Source organism: Apium graveolens, chromosome 8 (assembly GCF_009905375.1).
Source record: "Apium graveolens cultivar Ventura chromosome 8, ASM990537v1, whole genome shotgun sequence".
NCBI lineage: Eukaryota > Viridiplantae > Streptophyta > Magnoliopsida > Apiales > Apiaceae > Apium > Apium graveolens.
This window is the reverse complement of record NC_133654.1, coordinates 214,927,563-214,944,112: the sequence shown is the minus strand read 5'-3', so window position 1 is coordinate 214,944,112 and position 16,550 is coordinate 214,927,563. Positions and strand designations below refer to the sequence as shown.

Sequence of the window (16,550 nt, the reverse complement as noted above, 5' to 3'; positions counted from 1 at the left end):
AGAAAGGGAGAAAGAAAGGAGGGTCCATTGCACTGGTTGCTAAGTTAGAGAAAGAGAAGGAGATGAAGATAGAAGCTGTTGTGTCTACTTCAAAGGTCTGTGAGAACAAGGGAAAGGGGTTGGTAGCAGAAAATGAAGATTCTTTGAGCCAAAATGATATTGATGATATTGATGAACATCTTGCATTTATTTCTAGAATATTTTCCAAGCTCAAGTTCAAGAAGAACTTTGGAGCAGCTAAGCCAAATAGAAACATGGCGGATAAATCAAAATTCAAATATTTCAAATGTGGCCTGGCAGGGCACTTTGCCAGTGAGTGTGGAAAGTCAGCTTCCAGCAAGAAAAAGTTTGAGCTTGTGGATTATAAACAGAAGTATTTTGAGTTGCTTAAACAAAAGGAAAGGTCTTTCATTACACAAGAAAATGACTGGGCAACAGATGGTCTGGATGAGGATGAGGATGTCAGCTATGTCAATCTAGCCCTAATGGCCAAGTCTGATGAAACAGAGACAAGTTCTTCAAGTAATCAGGTAATCACCACTAACCTAGCACATTTATCTAAAGCTGAGTGTAATGATGCTATAAATGACATGTCTACAGAATTATATCACTTGTGTGTTACACTTAAGTCCCTCACTAAGGAAAATGCTAAAATTAAAGAAAACAATTTATTTTTAAGTGAGAGGAATAATGTGCTAGAGTCTCAGTTTATTGAATATGAAAAATTGAGAATTGAGTGTAAGATTGCTAAGGATGAATTAACTGAGTCCTTGAAGAAAGAAGAAGTTTTGAAGAAGCAGCTTGAACGAGAACAGGAGGTGATTAAGGCATGGAAATGCTCAAATCACCAAAGTTTAAGGTATTGAGTCCTTTTGTGATGCAGCCTGGAAGAAGAATAACAAGAAGCTGGAATCCAATTTGGTTGAAGGATTGCTAACATATGTGGACTCGACAGATGATGAGAACCATCATTCGGATAACCAGAAGGATTATACGCCGAGTGACATAAATCCTCATCCGTCGCCTGTGAGCAAACCTGTGAGTAAAGCCAAACTTGCCAAGTTAAATGAAAAATATGGATCAGTTTCCAAAAACTTCATTTCAGGAGAATCTAGTCAAGTGAAGAAGGAGAAGAAAGTGAATGTTGGTCATCTGTCTATCAAGCAATTAAATGACAGACTAGAAAAGATTGAGGTTAAAACAGATGCTAAAAGGAAAAACAATAGAAATGGGAAAATAGGGATTAACAAACATAACAACTACACACCTGATAAATATGCTCCTAGAAAAATCTGTGTTAAGTGTGGTAGTGCTAATCATTTGTCTGTTAATTGCAAACTTGCCATGCCTACTCCTATGTCTATACCCTCCCCTTTTCCCAACATGAATGCCATGCCTTCTATACCTATGAATGATATGTCTACACAGAATATGAATGCACAATTTGCTAATATGCCATTTGCACCTAATCCTTATTATACTGCATTTAGTATGCCTCAAATGCCATTTAGCATGCCCTACTGGAATAACATGTTTGCTAATAACATGTCATTTCCTGTTAATTAAAATGTGCATGATAATTCTGTTTTAATGAATGATTTCAAAGGTCCAACTCAGATGACTAAGGATGAATCTAATGTCCCCAAGTCAAATGAGATCAAACCTAAGAAACAGAAGAATCTGTGGTACTTGGATAGTGGTTGTTCAAGACACATGACTAGTGATTCTACCCTGCTCACAGAGTTCAAGGAGAGAGCTGGCCCAAGTATTACTTTTGGAGATGACAACAAGGGTTATACTGTGAGATATGGCTTGATCTTAAAAGATAATGTCATCATTGAGGAGGTTGCCTTAGTGGATGGTCTCAAACATAATCTGTTGAGTATCAGCCAGCTTTGTGATAAAGGAAATTCAGTAACCTTAAACTCAGAAGCCTGTGTTGTGACTAACAAGAGGAGCAACAAAGTGGTTCTCACTGGAGTGAGAAAAGGAAATGTGTACCTAGCTGACTTCAACTCATTAAATGCAGAATCTGTCACTTGCCTTCTCAGTAAAGAAAGTCAAGATGAAAGTTGGCTATGGCACAAGAAGCTATCCCATCTAAACTTCAAGACCATGAATGAGCTGGTAAAGAAAGAACTGGTTAGAGGTATTCCTCAAGTGGAATTTTCTAAGGATGGACTGTGTGATGCTTGCCAAAAGGGCAAACAAATTAAAGCATCATTCAAAAAAAAGCTTGATTCAACAATTGAAGAACCTTTGCAACTGCTACACATGGATTTGTTTGGACCAGTCAATGTGTTGTCCATCTCAAGGAAAATATTTTGCCTAGTGATTGTAGATGATTTCTCAAAGTTCTCTTGGACATATTTCCTTAAGTCTAAAGATGAGGCTAGTGAAATCATTATCAATCACATAAGGCAAGTCAACAATCATCCTGATTTCAAAGTTAGAAGAATCAGGAGTGATAATGAAACTGAGTTCAAAAATTCTGTCATGAGAGCATTTTGTGAAGAAAATGGGATTTTGCATGAGTTTTCAGCTGCAAGAATAATGCTTGAAGAATCTAAGTTACCAACATATTTCTGGGTTAAAGCTGTAGATACTGCATGATACACTCAGAATATTTCTCTGGTTAATCAAGCAAAATGCATGACTCCCTACCAATTGTTCAAGAACAAGAAGCCAACTCTAAATTTTCTTCATGTCTTTGGCTGCAAATGTTATATCTTGAGAAATCAAACTGATCAGAATGGGAAGTTTGATGCTAAAGCAGATGAAGGAATTTTTATTGGATATGTTGTTGGTAAAGCATACAGAGTCTACAATATGAGAACCAACATTGTTGTGGAATCAATACATGTTGTGTTTGATGATAAAAAGATTGAAGGACTACAAGATGGAGATTACCATGAGAGCCTCAAATTTGACAATGTGAAGATGGTTAGTGATGACAGTGATGATGAAAGTGATCAAAAACAGTTTCAAAGGATAATGCAGAAAAATCTACTACCAATGAAGCACAAAATTCAACATCTGTCGAGTTGCAAAATGCTTCATCCGTCGGGAGATAATCTGCTTTATCCGTCGGGAGACAACCAGCTTCATCCGTCGGTACTCAAAATTCACCATCCGCCGGGTCATCAAAAGGAGCTGAAAGTCAGAATATATCACTTACAGAAAATTCCCCTTCTCAAATCATAGATTCACAAACTCAGGGGGAGTTTTTACTAATTAAAACTCAATCACACATCAAGAAAACAATGAGGCCTCTTCATCTAGAGCTAATCTACCTCAACAAAGGAAATGGACAAAGGATCACCCCTTTGAGCTCTTCATTGGTGATGTTTATTCTAGAGTTCAAACAAGGAGAGCAACTCAAGAAGAATGTCTATATAGCAGTTTCCTATCTAAGGAAAAACCAAAGAAGGTGGAAAAAGCTTTGTTGGATCCTGATTGGATTTTAGCTATGAAGGAAGAGCTAAACAAATTTGAAAAGAACAAAGTTTGGGAGCTGGTACCTAAGCCTAAAGGAAAGAATCCAATAGACACCAAATGGGTATTCAGAAATAAGATGGATGAAAATGACATAGTAGTCAACAAGAAGGAATAGATTTTGATGAAACCTTTGCTCCTGTTGCAAGACTTGAAGCCATCAGAATTTTCTTAGCCTATGCAGCCCATGCCAATTTCAAAGTCTATCAAATGGATGTCAAGAGTGCCTTTCTAAATGGAGATTTGGAGGAGGAAGTCTATATCAGTCAACCTCCTGGTTTTGAAGATCCAGATCTACCTGATCATGTATACTATCTTTTGAAAGCACTTTATGGATTGAAGCAAGCACCTAGAGCCTGGTATGACACTTTATCAAAGTTTCTTTTAGAGAATCACTTCACTAGAGGTACTGTAGACAGAACTTTATTCTTTAGAAATGTTAATGGCTCTAGCATACTTGTTCAAATTTATGTAGATGACATTATTTTTGGTTCTACATATGAAAAACTTTACAAAAAGTTTGCCAAATTGATGCAAAGTAAGTATGAAATGAGCATGATGGGAGAACTGACTTACTTTCTTGGTTTACAAGTTAAGCAAGTTAGTGATGGAATATTCATTAGTCAAACTAAATACACTTATGGCCTTTTAAAAAAGTTTGATCTAATGGATTGCACATCTGCAAAAACTCTCATGGCCACTGCAACTAAGCTTGAATTAAACATTACTGAAAAATCTGTGGATATTTCAAGTTATAGGGGCATGGTTGGCTCACTTCTGTACTTAACAGCTAGTAGGCCATATATGATGTTTGCTACATGTCTTTGTGCTAGATTTCAGGCTGATCCTAGAGAATCTCACTTAGTAGCTATTAAGAGAATTTTCAGATATCTCAAGGGAACACCAAAACTTGGCGTTTGGTACCCTAGAGATTCTGGTTTTGATTTAACTAGTTATTCAGATGCAGATTATGCAGGTTGGGGTTTGTGAAGAACTGCAAACTCAACTATGCCATGTTGAAATCACCAACCATTTACTGTGAGGTTGTTGAAGAAATGTGGACGACTGTAACATACAACTCAACTGATAAGACTATCACTTTCACTATTAAAGGTAAGAAATTCTGTGTTAACAGTGATATTGTTAAAGCATGCTTTAAGTTTTATGATAATACTGTCACTACTCCACACACAGACACTGATATTGTTAATATGCTTAATTCCATGGGCTATGCAAACTCAACTTCTAAATTAAGTGAAATTAGGAGGTTGGGTCTTAGGAAGGAATGGAATTATCTGTGTGATGCAGTCACTAAAGTATTTTCTGGTAAAATTAACAATTTTGATTCAGTTAATATCTCTATGCTTAACATGCTTTACATGTTAGTAACTGATAAATTTTTCAACTTTAGTGATCTAGTCATATTTGAGTTGGGGTTTAATTTAAGGGAACTAAATAAGAGGGGCAAGAATGTTTATTATGCTAGATTTTTAATGATGCTTGCTAACCATCTCTCTGAGGATATTGTACTTGAGAACCCAACCAACAAGTTAGATTGTTGGGTTCAAGAAAGGAGAATCATTGCAGATTCAAACAGGGCAAACCATCACAAAGAGGTGACACTCTTCTACTTCCCAGTAATGGAAGCACCTCAGGTAAGTGAGGTAATTTCCACTGTCTCTACTATTCCAACCTCACAAACTTCTTTGCATTCTAGTGTAGCTATGACAACTGTGTCATTGACCCAACAGTTGCCTACCCAAGCTACCAAATCCAAAATTTCAAAAACAAAGACAAAGAAAGCCCCCTCTGGTGTCTCTCAAAAGATGCCAGTTGTAAAATCCACCAAACCTAAAGAGGGAAGTGTGAAGGTGGGTAAGAAAGGTGAGGGACAGGGTGTACATCAAAGAAAACCTAAGGATAAGGTTGGAGAGGTGAGTGTTTCCCAGCCTAGCCACACTGCAGTTTCCCAACAAACTACAGTACTTAATAAGGATATAAGCTCATTACTAGTTGCATCCTCCCAAAAGGATGTGACCATTGAACATAACTCTCAGCCAAGAGCACAGGCCAAAAGGGTAAGAGACACAAGCTCACCCCAAACTTACACTAGAAAGAAGAAATCAAAGACCCTTGGGGATGCACAGGGTTCACACACTGTGCAAACTGGTGCTAAAGACACAGTCACTGCACCTTCTCAAAGTCAGGTTGATGTGGCTCCAATAAATGTGGAGTCACAGCCAAAATCTCTAATAATAGAAGCATCTGAAATACCAAATTCTCCCAAACACTCTTTGGATGTTGATACGATAAACACATCACTTCCAAATTCTTCATCTTTAACTCTCATGGAGAAGCCAAAAATCCAAGCAAGTGAGCTGTGCGCATCATCTTCTAGATGATTTGTTGGCTCACTTGCCATTTCTTTTTGAGACTGTTGAGACATCTGTGCCAAAATTTTCATTAATCTGCACAGAGTCCATAATAGTCTCCACTCCAAACTCATTTATTTCTACTCTCTCGATGGATATTGTTCATCTGTCGAGTAGTGATTATATCCCGACGGATGTGCCTAACAGCAGTCATCCGTCGGTTAGCAAAATTACTACCCCGATGGATATTCCTTATCCATCGACTGTCTCTACACAACTTCAAATCTCTTCAATTCTTACAAGTGAAGAAGACTTGGTAGTAGTGCAATCACTCCTAGAACTGAGGGAAGGGAGTGAAATGAGTGAGAGTCTGGGTTGCTCCCAGGAAAAAGGAGAGGAAAAGAGTGAACCTATGCAGTCCATTTCTTCAGGACTGGCAAAAGTGAGTGTGAGGAGTCCCACCTTAGATGGTGAAGGTGAGGGTGTGAGGGTGAGGAGCCAAGGTGAGACTTTAATGCAACAAAATAGAGATCATGAGAGAAATGCAGGTACAAGAGTGATAAGGATGGAAACCATTACAAGTGAGTCAATGATTGTCAATGATGCAGAAAGGAAAAGACTATTTCAGCAAGAATATCAAGCTGTTATAGATTTTATTTCCCTAGATGTTGAGACATTTACTCACCCTGTGACAGCTTACCAAACTCTAGTTGTACAGGGCAATGAGGAGACTGAAAGATTGCTGAACTTGGTGCATACTACACAATCTTTACAAAGAGCAAAGGATGCAATCACTTCTATGCCTTCTAACATTGGCAGTGATTTTGAACTGGATGAAACTTCTTTTGGGGATGCTGGTGAGGATGATGAGGAAGATAGCATGAGTATAGGGGGAGATGCAGATATTCCTGCCTGGATGCTAACAAAAGAATGCTCCTACTCACATCTCCAATCAACACTATTCAAGCTAATTCATGACACCCAAGCAGCCATTCAGGCATCTTCTAATGGTAGCACAAAGAAGCTACTCACAACATATTTTGAAGCACTCCAGCTGCATAAAACTCAAGCCCTCCAACATAGTCAGAGTGTGGATACAATCAAGCAAGAAATTTCTGAAGTAAAGTAGGATGTCATAGAAAGGTTGGATGCTAGACTTCCTGCTACCACCATGATTGAAATAGTTCAAAAAATAAGGAAGGAAGCTGATCTCAATAGAAAAGTTGAGGCCATGGACTCAAGATTATCTGCTGTAGAGAAGTCAATGGCCAAGATACTCAACAATCAAGAAACTCAGACTGCACTACTCCAATAGTTGGTGGCTGTTCAACTCCCTCCCATACAACTTGATGATAACAAAAAGGAGGAGAAGTGCTCAAGTGAGGGGGAGAAACAACTCAACATTCAAGTTAGCAAAGTAATTGTGCCTACAATTGCTTTTACTAAGCCACCAACTAAAGACATCATTGATCTGATTAATGAAACAGCAGCCACATTGAGAGCAGCTGAGAAGAAGCAGTTTAGTGCAATAAACTGAGAGAAGATTGATGATGATATTCAAAAGAAGTTTGGTCTAGCAAAGAAGCCAGAAAAATCAGTCATTCATCACTCTCAAGTCAGGAAAATCTCTGTGAATGAAATGAGCATGAATAATCTGGAAAAAGGCCATCCATCCAGCATCAAATCTCCAAAGGATGAACTAATTTTGAAGCTAAAGGTGAACTATCCAAAATCCTCACTAAAGAACCCTTTGGACACAGTGTATGAGACACCAAATCCTGATGAGAAGAAACTGCTGTCAAGATCTATTGCATTCTACAAGGATCCAGCTGATTCAACATTGAAAAGAAGAATTGCCAAGGTTTTCAGGAATGGTAAGGAAATTTGTGTGGTGGCTGGACCCCCTCAATTTGCTGAAACAAAAAGAGAAGAAAAGGCAAGATTGAAGCAAGAAAAGAAGCAAGCTGCTCTAGATGCTAAAAAGGTCAAACAAAAGAAGGAGTAAGCTGCTATCTTGGCCAAGCTGCAAGTTGTGAAATCTACACAACAAATTCCTGAACAATCATCTGAAACCACTGAATTTAAGGAGCCGAAAATGCAAGAAGAATCACAGCAGAGAAAAAGGTTTAGATACAAACTTCATGCAAAGAGGAAAGTGAACTATGATGAAAAGGATTTGGAAGATCAGTTTCCTAAAAAGTCTACATCTGCAACAACTCAAACATCCATGCCCTCTGTGGCCCATGAAGAATTCAAGATAGATCCATCCAAGAATTTTCATGGTGAACCTATCATTCCAAAGGATGAGCCAATAGACTGGGATAGTCTACCAATTCCTGAACTCAATCTACCTCATTTCATGAAGCCAAAGAAGACAAAGAAAAGAGCAGTCAAGACAGTAAAGCCCTCAACTCTCAGATCCAAGTCCCTAATCAAAGCTCAAACCAAAGTCAACAAGGGAGATATTATGTACATCTGTGACATCAAGGAATTTTCTGATCTAAACCTCTATCTAGATGAACTGGAAGAAGTTAGAGGAATTGATGTTTACAGGAATCTACCTGAAAGGTTGGTATTCAAGTACAAGGGAGGAAAAGAGATATAATGGCCACTTCACAGGATCCTTCAAGAGAACCAATCTGTGTTGATAAAGGTTTATTCATCCTTCAAGAAGAACTTTGGATTCAATCTGACATCTAAAAAACTAGTTCTAAAGAAGATTGAAGAACTGAGGAGTACTAGATCCAAGGATGCACTCCCAAAGACTCTAACTATTCCTTACACTGGAAGTAGAGTGCATCTAAGGCCCTACTGGATGATGGAATTCATGGATGATAAGGGAGTTAGAAGATTTTTCAGATTAGAAGACCAATTGAGCATCTCTAGCAATGAGACTCTTTTGGAAATGCAAGGAATGCTAAATCTCTCAGAATCTGATGAACTGGAATTCCACAGACAGCTCCAAAATCATATAGAAGAAAATTACAGAAAGCTTGGAAAGAGATCCAGATCATCAAGGAAATAGATCAATCTGCTCAGGCTAGATGAGCACCTTGAAAAAGACTGTGAGCAAATCTTTGTACACTTTGTCTTGTAAATTTTTCAGTAAATGTTGCAGCACTTTACAGTTTTATCTACTTCCATTTTAATTTGTATTTTTAGGGTGTTTTGTTATCATCAAATTTCTCTTAATTTATGACTACAATTCTAGTAGACATAAATTTGGGGAGATTGTTGGGAATATGTTGTGAACTTGATGATTTCATTAACAAAACACCTTAGTAGATTTAACTTAGTAAAAATGTAGCACTCGACGGATGATCAAATATAGTCCCGACGGATGACTCAATATAGTCCTGACGGATGATGATTTGACATCCATCGAGTGAGTAGCTTATGTAACAATAAGGCATGTAGCACATTTCTGCAAACACTGTTGTATAGATTCTGTAGTAGCATATAAGTCATGTTGACTTTAATTAGATATGCAGAATAGGTTGATTAATTGTATATATAAGATGTCTTGTAATTCTGCATAAGTAAAATGAAGTCAAGTGTCAAATAGCTACCCGACAGATGATCAACAAAGCCACCGACGGATGATCAACAAGGCAACCCGACAGATGATGATCATGTACCCGACGGATGATCAATTCAAACATCCGTTGACATTGACAACACAGTCACATGCGTCAAGTGTATGCAAAAGGAATGTGACAGCCTATTCAACTGGGTTTTTTAGAACAAAGAAGCATTGTCATTTCCATGCTATTATGAAGATATTCAAAAATGTTGGAATAGAGTAATGAAGCAACATAGTATTAGACTTGATAGGCTTTGTTTTATTATCTTGTCTTATTACTGTGTAATCTTGGTGATATATAAACCAAGAGTAGCAAGTAGAACAACAACAAGACTAAGCAATACATTTCTCAGAGAAACAATTGTAAGCTGTATCCTTCAGCATTTCTCTGTAAGTTTAGTTGTTCATACTTGTAAGCAGCTGTGAGCTATTCAAGCTTCACATGTTCTCTCGATATATATATATATATATATATATATATATATCTGGTGGATAGATTCAAATCCACCAGAAAGTTTTAAAGACTTGTGTTTTTATTACTTTGTGTTTTGATTCATTTTAACTTGTTATTCCGCACTTTGCAAATCAAAACACTCATATATATATTTTAAGTTAGAACATTTTATAATACAGAAAAGGTTTCAAGAATTCCATTCAACCCCCCTTCTGTAATTCTTGTTGCATTGTTAGGGACTAACAGGGACCTTTAGGAATATTGATACTATTCTCATAATCTCATTTCTAAGTCACGTACTTAGAGATATAGAATTTCATATCATATTCCAAGGAAATTTATTAATCTAACATTTATATCGCAGTAAATTAAGAATTAATAAAATATAAAGGGAATAATCAATAGAACATAAACATTAATAATCCTAATGTCTTAAACTAAAACATCATAGTGTTGTCTCTAGGGCACAAACACTAACAATCTCCCACTTGCACTAGAGCCAATCACCCATGTATCTAATACTCATGGAACTAGTATGACCATTGTGCTTATGTTGCGACAAAACCTTAGTCAGTGGGTCTGCAACACTATCATTACTATGCACTTTAAAATTATATCTCCTTGATCATTAATCTCATTAATAAGGTGATATCGCTTAAGGACATGCCTAAACAGTGTCCTTGGCTGTTTCGAAAACATGAATATATTCGGTTTCCAAAGAATCGTCAATGTTCTTGCTATGAACTATTCAAGGTAACATCAATTATATTTAGAAAAAAACACAAACCATGCATAGACACATAATTATCCTTGTCTATCCATAAATTAGGTTAAGAAACTAGTATCAGTGTAACCCTATACAACTAGTTCCCTATCTTCTCCTTACACCAAAAATAAATCTTTAGTCCGCTTTAAGTACTTAAAAATATTCTTGACAACTATCCAGTGACCCTCACCTGGATTAAACTGGTATTTGTTCGTCATGCTCATAGCATACGAAATATCAGGACAAGTACATATCATTGCATACATTATAGATCCAATTGACGAAGCATATGGAGCTTTTCTAAGACGGCCTTTATCATCTAATGATTTAGGGCAGTTATCCTATGAGATCACTATATCATGAGACATCGAAACATATCCTTTATTTGTCTCTTGCATCATAAAATACTTTATCAATGTATGTACTCCGATTATGTTGATTAATCTCTTCAATCTATCTCTATAGATATTGATCCCTAATATATAGGTAGCATCGCCTAAGTTTTTCATCAAGAAATTATTTCTTAACCAAGTCTTAACAGCCTGTAGATAAGATATGTCATTCCATATTTTTTATATGTCATCTACATATAATACTAGGAATGTCACATGGCACTACGCCATAGATGGCTTTAACCAACACCAAAAATGTGTTGCTATAGACCCCTAAAAATGTTGCTATAGGCGAAAATGGGTCTATTGCAACACTTTTTCGGTGTTGGGTCTAAGGTCGTCACTATAGGTATCTAACCTTACACCAGTGTCAATCTATAACAACATAGCAAAATATTTTGCTATAGATATCAATTGCAACAGAATTTTCAGAATATAGCAACACATACATGGTGTTGCAATAGGTATACTAACTGACAAAAAATGGGCCCCACATGTGGGCCCCGCCTGGGCATGACACATGGCAGGACACGTGGCAGGACACATGGCTGGGTCCCACACATGTGGGGCCCACATGTGGGGCCCACATGTGTGGGCCCCACATGTGGGGCCCTTTATCATCTATGGCAACACACCTATTGCAACACCTTTAATGTTGCAAAAAAGAAATTTATGTGCATAATTTAGCACCCTATTGCAACATACTAATAGGCTATTGCAACACCTGATTTGTTAAAAATTGAAATATATTTTTCAAATACTTGATTTCACATAAATTCAACAACATTCACAACCAATTCAATTCATCCAACTATTCTTAACTACACATTCAACCATTACATTCTGTCCAACCAACAATAACAATCCATCACACCAAAACATAACTTAAGAAATACAAGTACTCTTGCTAAGAACTAAACGTGCAAGATAACACAAAAGCATACAAGTCTTTGAAAATAACGTAGAAGAGAGATAACAAATGGTCTAAGTGTTACGACCACCGGTAAGAGAAGTACCATCAGCTCTGTCACCTGAAATTGTCCCACAAATCTGAGCCATGTCAATGTTTAACCCGGGGTTTGCTTCAAGTAATTTCTACAGGACCAAGCTCACGTTGTCTTGAATTTTCTTAACCTTGGCAACTTCGTCAGAGCTTCCTGTTAAACTTTTCTTCAACTTCTTCAACAATATCCAGCCTTATCTTTTTTGACTGCAAATTACATGAAGTCAAAATATTAAAATGAGCAAAAGTTTATGTTAATTAAAATTGATTAAATAACACAAATGCAGAAGTTATAAAAAACAATTATAAAAAACAATGATAATTGATGAATTAGCATGCGTCTCAGTAACTGTCCAACTCAAACAACTATTTCAGTTGGAATCATAATGACAACCGGATATATACTCTCAATAAAAGAAAATGATGTATATTTGATTTCGTCTTTACTACAAGAGTATCTTAAGCTTCATTTGATACGAGGGAACATAATCAGGAGAGAATGAAATTTGCACTATCCTATGGGTTGATGAATAAATTAAGATTCACTTGTCCATTCAACTTAAATCCACCAGTTTGAAAGTGAACACTCCATTCTCCTTTCTACCATTTTGATAATATACATTAAAATCTTATTAGATTTTAATAAAAATTAACTGAGCCAAACAAAATCTATAATGTAACAATTTTTTCCGAGAGAAAAAGTTTTACATATATTTCAAATATATAAATATCTACCAAAAAACCAGAGTGCAAATGACCTGATTTGTGCTAATCAGGTACAAATGAAATCCAGTAAGTCCACCAACAAACCAGAGTGCAATAAAGCAATAAAGCATTAGTACAACAGATGCAGGTGAATGCTTCAAAGCATACCAAACTGTTTCTTTGTAATCATCCATCAGAAACTTGAAATATAAGGCCGACATGGCAAACACGTAGATGCACAGAAGCATGGAAGAAGAAACAAATAAAAAGAAGTACCGGTTGTTACGCTGCAGAAATCACATTAATAAAGCAGTTAGAGTTAATATGACATGTTGACATGCTGCATAAGAAAGCTGATAGAAGAAAAAGCTTGGTCCATACAAAGCCTATGCCCTCCCTTGTATTATCAGCCCAACACTGCATTTTATAACTCAAGAAAATCATACCCTACAAAATACTGTACAACACATAAAAGATTAGTGACTGAATGAACAGTGATCTAATAAACTTCTTAGATCACTTTTGAGATTTCCTTTTGAGACTCTGATGTTGCTGCAACAAAAAATGCAAATGAATCAGGCACAAAAATGAGCATGTCTGTGGCATCAGCTACAAAACTATTGGCATCATACTGTATCAAGATCGCAGAATCAGCTGGTGCTACTCAAGAAACTGTGGCCTCTGTTGTTAAATCATCGACTGACATCAGAAGTCCCAACAATTTACTTACCTCATATTTGCAACCATTAGCCCTTAAGACAAGAACATGACAGAAGCTCGTGTTTTCGATGCATTACAGAATGAATCTGAAGGAAGGCATCCTTCCTGTATGGGGATCTGCTGCAATACACTTGCAAAGGTAATTTCTTCATTAATCAATGCATTAGTCTAAGTTTAAGCAACTGATTACTAATATAAATCTGAAAACCTTAAAAATAAACAACCATATCTCAGTTTGCTTTGATTATATATGCATCTGGTTTTGTTATCTTTTTATCAAAATTTTGGGCTAACAACGAAGGAATTTCAGGTATCTTTCGATGGAAGCACGTATCTATCTACATCAATAACAAATATGAGGTACAATGAGTAATAAGAGTGTTACAACAAAGCATCAGCTACCGAGTTAACAAACTTAACAAACTTTAACATTTAAGAAACCAAAAGTGATCTAAAAGTGAAATTAAGAAACCACTTAACAAACTTCTTCAACCCAGCTTCTTGGAGTCAAAGGTAACATTGGCTTACCTTTTGAGACTTAAGCAGCTGCACTGTTACTAATACCAAAGCCCAATGAGTTCAATCGAGTTTAGAATGTTGAATAACATTTGATCTCCTGCATTACATTTTTGCCTTTTGAGTGAAGAACTAGACTTGCTATCTTAATACGGAGCAAAAATATTAAAATTCAGCAATATAGCTGCTTCTAATTCTAATAAACAATGTATACCTGGAAGAAAGCTTACACTGATCCCCCACAAGCTGGACCAAGTGCCTTAAAAAGAGACAAGGCTGACATAAAAATTCCATTTGCAGCTCCTCGTTGTTCACTGGTCTGAAGTCAAGTTGTATGTATGTTAACAAAAATAGTACGTGTGTTAACAAAAATACATGTATGTTTAGTAGCAATCATTCAATCAATTATAACAAAAGGATATTTTGTCACTAGTCCAGTAGTGGTGGGTGCTCGTGGGGATGCCATTCCAGAAATATCTAGCCAGGGATGCCATATATACGACAAATAGCCAGACAATACTTTTAACGATTACAATGACAGATAATGGAAGATTAAGATAAGTCCTAAGGAACTCAATTCCGTCATTTGTCAGGTACCAGTAGTAATACACATCAATATCAGGGTGCTTTGCCAAATCGTAGTCTTTCTTCGCACAGCACACCCCCTCTGTTATTTATATCACACAATATCAAAACATTACATCAATTATACAACCCACACTACCTCTCTATTCCTATATAAATGCCCATCCCCACCCCGACATTTCTATGTTCAAATTTCACGAAATTTGACTTCTAATCTGTAATCACCAATTTACGGTTTTAACGTTACACACTTCGTAAATATAGAGTACACTACAAAATTCCGATATACAATATATAGCACACATATATACACATACAAAAACACATTTACACACATTCACGCACACAAGAAAACCCACAGAGACGCGCATATATAGATACATACATATAAAAGCATAGAAAATGATGAACCTTGGAAGAGGTATTTCGAGATTTCACGGCGGTTCTTCTCCGTCTGAAAATACAAATAATAATTATTATTAATCAATTGGATATACGTATAATTATTTATAAATATAGATACAAATAATATAGAACTGAAAAATTAACCATGATTGATGTGAGAAGCCAACGAGAGAGAAGCGCCGGGATGTAATCGGGGGCAGCAGAATAGAAACTCAGAAATGAAATTTTGGTCTGTTTACTTTAACTGTTTCACAGAAAATTTTTCTGAGAAAAATTGAAAAAACAAAAAACATGTTCAAATACAAAATTTTTAAAACAAAAAATTGGAAAAATAAAAAACACTCTATTAATGTTTTCCAAATTATAACTACAAATATGAAAAATGTGAAAAATAACATTTTGATATTTTTTAAACCTAGAAAAGTGAAAAACACATTAATACATAACCGGCTTGGATCTCTCATATACAAAAACATTTTATATTTTTATTATTTTTAACTTTATATGGCCCATTAACAATGTTTACTGAGAAGGTTAAAAAAAAGTAGTGAATAAACAACCAATATATTACTAACTTAATTTATGGAACTTATAAATTTTCAACACTATAATACATATTTTTAAATTAAAAAGTATAATACATATTTGTAATAAAAAAATTAAAATAGTTTAATTTAACAATTATTTTGTTAATTTGATTAATATTAATATTTACATTATAAGAGGGAGCTTGATAATATAATAACCAATAACTTATATGTTAGAAAAATAAAGAAGGGACTCCTAACTAGAACTTAGTTATGAGTTATTTCATAAAATATTAATCAAAAAATTTGTATATTATTATTAATTAGATTATTTATTAAAAGCTACAAAATCGTATATATATATATATATAGTCAAATAATTAGAAAATTTCATTATTCAACCTATTTCAGGAAACTTTTTTATACTTTATTTGTGATATTTAATTATATTTTATCTAAAAAAGTTATTTTAAACATGTTAAAGAAATATGTATATACAATTAAATTGTGAAATGTTTAAATTATTTTACTAGTTGTTCTTCTATATATTTACTCAAATTATATCGTCATTTATTTAATATTTTTAAGAAAACTGAAAACTGATCATATATTATTTTAGCATTTGTAACACATTCTCTCAGTTTTCAACTGTTTTCTTAGAAATGAAAATTTTAGAAAATTTTTAAAAAAATAGAAAATGGAAAAAATGGAAAAAATTTCTACAAGTAAACAATCCCTTAACCTTTTTATATTTTTTCGGGTTTACTGGGTCGGGTTAAATTTTTTGTAATTCTTGCCCGAAATGGGTTTGGCCTGTTTTCGAACCATTAAATCGTTAGAGTGACAGGTCCACAGTCCCGCAGAAGCAATTAACACGTAAAAATAAAATATGAAGGCAAAATTTATGTTTACAACTTTTTTATTGGTGCATCTTAATTTTTTTATTTTTTTTGCTATTTTAACAGAATTTAGTTATATGTACATGAATATCAAATTAAAGTAAATCTATACAAAAATTTTAAGGTAA

At 35.3% G+C, this 16,550-nt stretch overlaps 1 long non-coding RNA gene across 4 annotated transcripts; it reads right to left on the bottom strand.

Moving 5' to 3' along the window:
- Window positions 1–11,810: 11,810 nt before the first annotated feature.
- On the bottom strand, window positions 11,811–15,276 carry LOC141678870 (uncharacterized). Of its 4 annotated transcripts, none has more exons than XR_012557929.1 (7): window positions 15,141–15,276; window positions 15,003–15,045; window positions 14,221–14,325; window positions 14,019–14,106; window positions 13,152–13,620; window positions 12,824–13,057; window positions 11,811–12,272 (listed from the first exon to the last, which is right to left on the bottom strand). It is a non-coding gene; the product is annotated as an uncharacterized LOC141678870 (long non-coding RNA). The 4 variants fall into 4 exon arrangements; XR_012557931.1 differs by having other exon boundaries at window positions 11,812–12,272; window positions 12,939–13,057; window positions 14,977–15,045; XR_012557928.1 differs by having other exon boundaries at window positions 11,812–12,272; window positions 12,939–13,057.
- Window positions 15,277–16,550: the final 1,274 nt, after the last annotated feature.